This window comes from Daucus carota, chromosome 8 (assembly GCF_001625215.2).
Source record: "Daucus carota subsp. sativus chromosome 8, DH1 v3.0, whole genome shotgun sequence".
Lineage (NCBI taxonomy): Eukaryota > Viridiplantae > Streptophyta > Magnoliopsida > Apiales > Apiaceae > Daucus > Daucus carota.
This window is the reverse complement of record NC_030388.2, coordinates 24,679,317-24,690,947: the sequence shown is the minus strand read 5'-3', so window position 1 is coordinate 24,690,947 and position 11,631 is coordinate 24,679,317.

The window sequence follows — 11,631 nt, the reverse complement described above, 5'->3', positions numbered from 1 at the left end:
TCTGTCATCTTCATAACCTTCTCTTTTGAAGTAACTCTAAGCAACCAAATTGGCTTGTCCCTCGTAACAGAGCCAAAAACATCCAGTTGGAATCTAAATACCCGACGAGTACTAAGTAATGAATTGTCATTAGGTCAGGGTATCAGAATCCGCACAATCTGCTTTCAAACTGATTGAGATCATCTTGCTGTGCAATCACTCAATCTGGATCCATTTAAGAGCTTCTGAATCTTCCTCAAGTTTCACTTCAGATTGAAACTCAAAGAAATAACATCATTTCACAATAGCTCTCCCAGTCTTCACTTCACCGTTAGGAACATTTAAGAACTAGAACCCGAGAATGATATTGACTCCAAACCCTTTGTCTAAGCAGATACGTTCTTTATATGTCATGTTCATCTTGTGTGGTGTTGAGTTTGACTAGTAGATCCACCAAATGCTCCCCCTAAGCTGTTGCTGGGATCTCCTTAATAATCCTTATCCTTGCAAAGAGATTCTGCTCGGATCTGAATCATTATTAAACCAATACTATCACCTTTAACAGCTTGGAGCAAAGTGTCGTTCAATGTCCCGTCTAGACTTACAATCACCTTCTATTGATCAATCACAATCACCCTGTAGATTGTAGACTCCATAGAGTAGCCGAGGAAAATATTCTTTGATCTTCAAATGCAAGACTTGCAAAGAGGCATTTTCCTCCAAACACATACCAAGAGTTAGTGTTTGCTTCTGATTGATCACTGGAAAGAATGGTGTCTTTCTGGATTTATCAATGATCAGGGTTCATCTTGATCAACCTTCATTTGTGACGTCTTGTCCTTCGAACACATACGAACAACACGAAAGAATCTAGAGTAGTCAATGATCTTCGCAAAAAGATATTTGGCTTTGTTGTAGACATGACATTAACTGATCCGTAGAAATCCATACGTATCATCTGAAGCGGCTCAGTAATGTTAATCATATCTTTGCTTCTGTGCGATGCTCCTTCGACTTCCCTATTGACATACCTCATAAGCTTCATCCATATAGAATCCCAGATGAGGTAGTCCTCTCACCAATTCTCTTCTTACGAATAAAAAGAGCTCCTTGTTTTGACATACAAGTGTGAGAGCTTCATGTTCCATAGCTAACACTCATCCGATGAAGCTTTACTATCGAAATAGCTCACTTCATCTTCAGTTGAAGTTCCATATTAGCTACGAGCAAATTCAAATCCTTCCTGATTTGAGATAAAACACTATTCCATGAACTGACATAATGTCCTTTGTCAGAGAACAGTCTGATACTAGGAATTTGTGTGCTTTGACTCTTTCAAGAAAGATATGTTTCCATGATGACATTCCAGGAAAACAGGCATGTCCCGCAAGAGAATCTTTGTTGTCATCTTTCAAAGATTATTGACGGAACTGCTCACACGATCACATTTGCTGACAGGGTACTTTTGGTAAATATATGATTTCAGCTACTCAGCAAACAGAGTGCACCAAAAATCATATGGAACATATGTAACCTGCAATCACAAATGGAAAGTGTTCTATGGTCCCCAATCATAACTGGGTCCGGATGGATTAGAGATTTTTCTTTAACAGTGGTAACAACAGAATCAACCTTAACATGCTAATTCTTATTTAGACATTGCCCTAATGTGATTCTCAAACATGCTTTTCTAAAATCAATGCAAGTACACGGACATGCATTCATGACAAGAAAATAAGCAGACATGATGTTGAATACACATGGCAAATAATCAAAGATAAGACAAGAGCAAGGTAGGCAGTTATGCAATTCAGAAGATTCAGTACTCTCTACTTAAACCAATTAACACAAGTGTAACAGGTAGCAAGTAGAATTACAGATATTCAATAATCTCCTAAAAGCATAACGATCATAGACAAATTAATAATCACATTATCAATTCATAATAATCATCTCTATTGTTATATGGCATTATACTATCTCTCTTACCTAAGTCAGTTTTAGATCTAACATGAAGTTCTAAAAGTTCTACTGACACAAGGTAGACATTCCATCATAGAACAAATAAATTCCTTAACAAACAATTCAGATAAATAAGCAAATCTAGTTGTACTAGGGAATCTGAAAGTAAATGTTTTAACAAAGTTATACATGCTAGGATCATAACCTCTAAAACTAAGAGTCGTGTTCCAAAGGAAAGCTTCTACTCTCACAATTGCAAATAATCAAATCCTAAATATTCATACACATGTTAAGAATCTGCTAAAGACACATGCACAAGATTATCATCAATCCTAGTTACCAGAATAGTCATCTAGCATACTAGTTTAACATTATCTATTGTGATGCTATCATGCTTGTGCTTGTGTGTTAAACAATTCTACTCAGAGATTTATAACATGCTTTGAATATAAAGAAATATGTAATGCATAGTTAGAAAGAATTTGTACCTGAGATGTGCAAGTTGAGTCATCTTCAGAGAATGCTAGGATAGCCAGATAACCATAATCATCCTTCTCATCAGCAACTGATCCAGCTCACACCTTTCCTAAAATAGCATAAGAACTTGTTGTGATGCTTCTTTCAAAACATCCACTAGAATTTCAGACAAGCCCTATCATCCTTGTTTGTCGAGGCTTCAATATATATAGAAACCCTTCTTTGCTAAAGATACCAATCAATAATGTGTGTACTGACCAACTCAGTTTTCAAACAACTTGTCGAACTGAACCTCGAAGAGTCTCCACTTGAAACCAATGGATTCCATCTGAATCTGACATGACTAAACCTCTAAGACAGTTTTATGCTAATCCTTGAAGTTCTGTCCTCACATTCTTCAAAAGTGTTAACTTTCGTCGACTTGAGCTTCCTCAGATTCAGCAGCTATAAACTCTTTTGTTCAATCCTAAGGTTCTGACATAAATGCACGAAACTGATTTGATACGATAGTAACTCGATAAATATCCTTAAACCTCCACAGTTCTCTGTCTTTGGTTCAGCTGATTCCAAATAGATTTAGCATTGGTACAATTCACTGAGTAATTGTATATCCCTGAATCACTGAGTTAGATTGCAATCCCTTGAAGATTCGTCCGTAAAAACTTCTCTTTTCTACATTTAGTGGTACCATTCAAAGTTGACATTCCGAGCCCTGGGAAGATGCACTCAACACATAAAGCAAGTTCCCATCCTGATCTGGTGATCTGATAATCAAGTCGGAGTAATTACTCAGATCAAGGCCTGAAGTACCTTCTTCAAAATTCACTGTCAGTAGTGTCAAATCAATCTTCAATAGAATCTTCTTCGAATCACAATCAGCTTTGTCGAACATAGAAAACTGCTTCTAATAATCCTTTGAGAAATCAATTGGATTGGGTCATCAATGTACTTCCATTACCGGTTCTGAGAATTTGGTATTTGAAAGCCCGATGTTTGTCTTGTAATCTGTCAGCCTCATCTGTCTCAACTAAATGTCAATCTGATTTGTCTTGGAGTAGAATAATTAAAAAGGTTACGGGACACTTGATTACTTAAACTAAGTTTAAATTATAAAGAAAATAAATTAAGAAATAAGTTTTAAAAAATGAAAGAAAATAAAATATAAAATAAACTTAGTTAAATCTATAAAGTAAATTTAAATATATTTAAAAAATAAATTCAAATAAATTCATAATAAACTGAATAAGTTTAGAATAAATTTATTTCAAACTCATTTAGTAAATATATTAAAATTTATTAGATAAATTTAATTTTTGAAAATATTCAAGTGTCTCGTCTCCAATTAAATCATAACTTCCAGAACACACGAAATTGAACCCTTGAACTTGAACTTATATCCATAATCAGTTAAATCCTCTTAAATTTATATTTTATATTTTAACTTAAATTTAAATCATAAACTATACAAATTTAAATAATAAATTTATAAAAATTTATGATAAACTTGATAAAGTCTAAGAGTAAACTTTACAAGTCTCAAATAAATTTAAGCAAATTTATTAAATGAATTTAGTAAAGTTTATAAAGTAAATTTAATTAAGTTTATACGATAAATTTAATTAATTCATAATAAACTCAATTAATAAGTTTAAAATAAATTAAGTCAAATTTATAAAATAAACTTTTTTAAAATTTAAAGTATAAATTTATAAGTCCCGGTCCAAAGTTCAGTATCCGACAGATAATCCTTGCTTAGGCCTACGGACAAATTCAGCAACACAAACCGGAAGAACATTTCCCCTAATCAAATATCAAAAGCTAGGTTCTTGATTTTCCGTACGATAAGGATCCTGATTTGTATATCAATCAGCCTGCTCTGATACCAATTGTTAGGTCCAAAGTATCGTAGAAGGGGGGGTTGAATACGATACTCACTACAATTTTAAAAATTCTTTCGAATCTTGCGGATAAATAAATTGCAGTTCTGTAATGGGTTTCGTGTTCCGGATATTTATTGGGTCGGTTTCTGAGGATATGAAAATATTAAACCAACACACAATATTTTCCAAGGTATATCTGTATATTGATAAATACCTCGAAGGGTGCTATAAATCCAAACCCGAAGGTTGGCTACAATGGCTACTACTACGTACACTCACAAACCCTAGCTTCTAAATATATATATATATTACAAAACTAAGCTATGATTTATTTGTGTGTAGTAGTGTGCAAGGCACAAAGCCATTCCACCATAAAGGTGGTGAAGAGTGTGTGTTAATAATGAACACACATCTCAAGTATTTATAGACTTCTCATTAACTAACCCTAGTTAACTTCATGAAGCCAAACTTGCGCCAGGGGAGTGAACTTGCGCCAAGAATGATCATCAAGGGTCACTTGTATACTTAGAAAATTATTCTAAGTAAAGTGTAGTTGCGCCAAAAGCCATGAACTTGCACTTGGAGGAAGTTGCGCCATAGTTCCACTGTATAGCACTGTTGTCACTCCTCTCTCTCTCCTGGTTAACACAAAGTTGCGCCAACTTTGTGAAGTTGCGCCTTCTGTGTTCCAGTGGAAGTGTTTTTTGACTTAGAATAAATTCCAAGTCACTCAAACTTGCGCCACTAATGTACTTGCGCCTCAGGGAGTGTATGCCTTGATATTTTACTTAGAATAAATCCAAGTAATGTGAATTTGCGTCTTAGACATCCCCTGTTCTCTCTCCTTGGTTAAAAGAGACTTGAACTTGCGCTCCACTCTGTATATATATGTGTGAGACAAACTGCCTTGGCCTTTTACTTGAATAATCAAGTTGCGCTTGGAGCATCACCCCAGTACACACTCTTATCACTCCTGGTTACGTGGAGTTGCGCCTCAACAGTGAAGAATCTCACTGTTATCTCTCCTCTGCATGTGTGTATATAATATTCATATACATGCAAACCCTAGGGTGCCCTAGACACCTGACATCATCACATGCATGCATAATATATATAATATAATATATTATGTTGTTCTTATATTAATAAATAAAAGTATATATAAATATATACACACATATATATTTTATTTATAAGAACATATAATAATATATGTACATATATTTAAATATATTCTCATATATTTAAATATATATAATATATAATTATATGTAAATACAAATGTAAATATATATAAATATATATAGAGATATATATAGTTATTTATAAATATAAATATAAACATAAATATATAAAGAAAAGTATATATGAATATATACATATATATAATATTTATATAAACATATAGTAATATATATACACATATATTTAAATATATTCTCATATATTTAAATATATATAATATACATATAACTATGTGTAAATATTAATATAAATATATATATAAAGATATATATAGCTCTCTCTAAATATAAATATATTTATGCACATAATATAATATATATATACACTTAATTATATAATTGCTTATGTAAAATATAAATACATATACTATATACATATATATTTATTTAAATATACATACATATAAATATACATATACATATGTTTAAAAAAACATATATACATATATATTATATATATTATATTTAATTAAATATACATATATACATATATATAAATATATTTGTACATATACAAATATATAAGTGCACACATATAAAAGATAGGTCACTTCCTGAGATGGCTTTGTGTGGAAGCTTGACATATGGATTTGAGCAGAGACTTTGGCATAGCTGAAGTTTGGCTTGGCTTGGCTTTGGAACAAATGACTTGATATGACTGGATCAATTCTTCGATCGATAAATACTTTGCAAAGCTCCGTACGTGCTGACGCTTAGTGCACTGGTCTGGTTCACAAGCGACTAACACTGAAGTTAAACATTGTACCGTCTTTGTCAGCAAACATTGATCAGTCGGTTCCGGGTTAGTTTATGCTTCAGTTTGTTGATTATAAATAACCAACCAAGATATATAAAAATATCTTGCTTCAGGGGTTGCACTGAAATCTTTCGAGTACTTGGACAACATCTTCATTGCTTCCACAATCTTGAATACTTCAATCTTTATTCTTCACTGAGGCATGAACATATTAATGAACTTCTTCCAGTGAACTTATTCCTTCAAGACTGTAGATGGCTTCTTCAACCTTTGTCTTCGTATTTTCCGATTCCGGTGCAGGCGTAGTGTTATTTACTTTTCCTGTTCTATTGTTGAGTTATCATCCCTATGTAACAGATAGGGTTGTCTTTACATTTAGACTTACAGTAAGTCATCTGGTGGACTGCCATATGGGTTTTTGTTAACAAGAGTTTTTGAGTGGTTTGGGGTGTCCTTTGTTGGTGAGGATTCTGTGTCTGCTAAAGAATTTCTTGATATGAAATTTTTAACTCAATCAAACTTGAAGTTGGATAAGGATGGTCAGTTAGTTGTTGTTGAGGTGTCTCCACCTACACCTTCTGCTCAATCTGTGAACGTTGTTGACCTGGGAATCTCTGCACAAGAGATTCAGGAATATATGGATGAGCTTCGAGCAAATCACAAGGAGGTGATGGATGGCCAGAAGCAGTTATCTGAGAAGATGGTTGAGTTGAATACTCAGTTTGCTTTTTGGAAAGACATGATGTTTGGGGCTAGAACGTCTACTGCATCTGAGAAGTGCAGTTCTGGAAGCTTTGCTTATGAGCTCTGCAAAAGGATGTATGGCTCCGGGGGTTCATCTGATGTGAAGGCTACTTTCACTTCAGAGGATGATGCTACTGATAGCCCACGGCCGAGAACAGCTATGGATGCTTTGAAGGAGGCTGCTGGAACGGACTCCAAGTATGCTGCTGCAGGGGAAGAAATGCTAGCTCGGAATGTGATTGCTGCAGAGCTTGTCAAGAAGTTTGGACTGGAGAAGGATGAACAGGACAAGGCTGGATCTTGATTTTCTCACCTTTTTAATGATTAAGGGGGAGGAAATTAGGAAATTAATAATACTTTGCTTAAGTTTGTGTTATCTGCTTAAGTACATTATTGGCCCTAAGTTTAATTTGGCCCTAAGTTTAATTTGCTTTAAGACTAAGTTGGTTTATGTTGGTTTGGATTTGAATTTGCTGGTCTCAGGTGGTTTATCCTGAGTTAACTTGGTTTGTTTTGTTGGATAATATTTTGGACACCAGGTGGTTTATCCTGGTTAATTATCTATGCATATTTGCTTTGGTTAATTGTTTTCTGTGTTAAATATTGCATATCTGTGAATATCTGTGAGTTAGGATTATCTGCTAGATTTTATTCTCTGTGATAATTGTGAAAGTTTAGTGATATTAGATTGCTATATTTAGGGGGAGTTTATTACTTTTCCTAATATAGTGTAATCATCAAAAAGGGGGAGATTGATACTCTCTAGGTTTTGATGATGACACTAACAGCAAGCTAATAACATGGAACTGATATGTGAAAGCATGCTATCAAAGGTTGTTTATGCGGACTAACAGTGTTTCAGGATGTTAGCATGATTATAGCTGTCAGCAAGCTTACAGGGATATTTACAAGCTATCAGCAGGCTTACAGCGTGAACAGAGAAACAATCGGATAAAGATCAAAGTCTATTTTCAAGGAGATTTAATAGGAAACGACTTTGTAAGGATTCTAATATTTATATATATCTGATATAAATATTAGAGCTCAGTTTTATAAAGAGTTTCATTCAAAAACGTTTTCCTAACAAATAGGAGATTTTATTTCAAAAGTATCTTATCTTTAACAAACTCCTATTTTGTTTCAAACGGGTTTTTATTTTAAATACTTTACTGAGATGATTTCAAATGTGATTTATCTTTTTACTCAGTAAACATATATCATCCAAACGTTCATCATTCAATTTAAATTTAAACGTGAGGTTGTTACCAAGATCGTTGGAAAGTTTGTTGGATTATGACCGTTGGTATGATGTATATAAATTTGTGTGTGCTTTCATTTTCGGTAGAGAACAAGGAGAACACACCAAGATTTCTGAAATACAACTCTTTACATTGCTAAATCTTTTGTTGAGCTCTAGTACTTATATTTGCATATATATCTATATTGAGAGTTCATAGTTTCGGTTGTATTACACTTATTCATTGTATTGTTCAAGGTGTAATGTTTTGTTGCTGGGTATCGAGCTTGTGAAACAAGGGAACAAGGGGACTAGTTAGCTAGAAGAGTATACTTGGGAAGTATAGGTCTTGGAGAGCTTTTGGTTCGTGGTTCAGGGGTTTCAGCAGGCTGATAACAGGAACAAGGGAGAAAGGGAGTTATATTATTGAATCTTGTAATCGTTGATATTATTGATTAATAATATAATCTCTTACCAGTTGGTAGGGGACCAGGACGTAGACCATTAGGGTTAGGGGTCGAACCTGGCTAAAATTCTTGGTGTTGCTAGCATACTGCTTTACATTATTTGCATTGCATTTATCTTATTAGCAGGCTAACAGTTTACTCTGAAAATTAACAGCAGGCTGTCATTGACAGATTAATTATTCGGTAACTTATAAAAATCGGGTATATTAGCCATAACACCTATTCACCCCCCTCTAGGTGTGTAATTTCATATGTTTCACTTCACCCTTAAGAAGTATTCAAATATCCAAAATGATATAACTTACAAAATGGAAGGGGGGGAGAGAGAGAGAGAGAGAGAGAGAGAGAGAAAACAAAAATCAAGCTTGCAATCTGAAAATGGAGGTGTCAAAACCAAATGATAACAATGATTTACATGCTCCAATATAAAGGCGTGTAGAAAGAATAAAATATACTATAGAATCTTAAATTTTGGTGTAATATCTTTACTTTTATTAATTATTATAAGATATGTATTGTATTGATCTTTGTTGTGACCTTTTGCAAACATATATTCTTAAATTTTGCATATGTGATTACATTTATGTCTTTTATATGTTTTTAAATTTATAAAATTAATATTTATCTCATTTCAAATTTCCAGAATTTTAAATAAAATTTTTACAAAAAATAAATATTTATTAATACTGAAATCTTTGTGGCTAATTACATGCATTTTTTCATACTATTAAAGTATATGAGATAATAGTACCATATATTAATTCTTTATAAAATAGTAAAAATAATATTTTTTCCGCGCCACTAAATTATTAATTATTGTGGTATTGAAAAGTGGATGAAATGAAAGGAACAGGTAAATTTGTACTATAATGTTTACAATTTTTTTTTTCAAAATTTGAAATGTAAGAAATTGAGAAATTAAGAATTAAAAATTAAAAATATAGTTGGAACAAAAGAAATAGTAACACATATAAAAACAAGTCTACATATATAAAATTATATATTCTACTGTCATATATTTTTAAGTTATATTGTGTAAATAATATTAGTCAAGCATTGGTTGTTGGTATATTTGATACAAGAAGGTATGTTTTAGTTTTTATCTCATTAACTCGTGTTGAAATACATGCAAATATTGATACTTTTACAGGGGTGTATTGAATTGGGATTTTGAAGGATTTTTTTGCATTCATGAAATTCGAGAGTATTCAATTGGGATTTTTTAAAATCCACTAATATCTAGAGGTATGCAATTGAGATTTTAAATAATACTACAAAATCGGGTGGTATTCAATTAGGATTTTAAATTATGCTTTAAATCCGATATTCAATTGGGATTGTTTAAAATCCAATAAAATCTGATGATATTCAAAAGCTAATAGATTTTTTTTGGATTTCATAAAATGATGGATTTTGTGGCATTTCTCAATGTATTTTAAGTTTTTTGGAATCCTATCAAAATCCATGGGATTTTGAAGCATTAATGTTCTTAAATCCTAAAGAATCCATATCAACTTTACGACATTTTATCAGAATTTGCACAAAATCAAAATCACATACAATCCATTTAAAATCCGTAGATAAAAAACAATCCATTAAAATCCCAATCGAATATACCCCTCTTAATTTATATATTAATATGTTATTGTAGTCCGATTTTAAACAAGTATAATTAAAAGTCCGAATTAAAATCATCAATCTTTTCATTCAAGCCAATAATAATATAAAATTATGATCTAATGTCTCAAAAGTTAATAGTTTTTAGTGTCTAAATTTAATATAATAAAATTCATAAAAAGCATAAATATACCCCTTGACTTATTTACGAGTAAATTTGGTTGGAAGTACGAACATTCTACATGATTTAATATATTGAAATTCAAAACATGTATGAAAAATCTTTGAACTGATTTTACTAGTAAATATTGAAAAAGGGAATAACGGATTCAGTTTTATCTTAAAAACTTTCTTTTTCTAATGCAAAAGATTTAGGAAGAATATTTGAATTAAGTTAAAAGTAATATCTACAAAAGGGGAATAAAGGATTAAGATTTATTAAAAAGATCTCTATTTTCTAGAAGAGTTACGTGTGTAATTGTGAATAAATGTCAATTTGTTGGGCCTCAATAAGGTGGATCATAAAATGGCCCCATGACCTCATTAGTGTTGTGAATAAATGTCAATTTGATGGGTCTCAATAAGGCGGATCATAAAATGGCCCTATGACCTAATTAGTGTTTTGGACCCTCAAATTTTGCGGGACTATTTTAACGTATCCGATCATAACAATGGAGCTATTTTATCTTTTGAGTTTATTATAAAAAAATAGATCATATATATTTTCATTCATATCATACTTTTGGTATTTTATCTTTTGGATAAAAGATTGGTGATCACCAAATTAATTAGCGAAAAAAAAATTGATTCTCCGTTGTATCAAAGCACATGTATGACTAATGTTGTGTTGATACCTTATGTATCACTTATTAACTAACAAGTATTGATTTTTCATGAAATAACATATTTAATAATATTAAACATATTATATTTTATATAGAGAATAATATTAACTTGTGAACAAATGATTATAAGATTGTTTGATTATAAATAATTTATTTTGTAAACATGTTAAAATTTTGTAAACCCAAATGGAGGACAATACTAATATCCTTTTGATGCCCATCAATCATAGAACAAAGAGATTTAGGATTTATCATATTAGTACATGTTAAAATTAGATGAGTCATGTTCTAATGTGATCGGGCATTGAAGATATCCTTGTAGGCATGAACCAAATGGATTAACAGACCGATATTTTTTTCCACAAAATGGGAAGAATTCATCAAAATACTGAAATCCAATCGGAACAAATTAAACTCCGAAT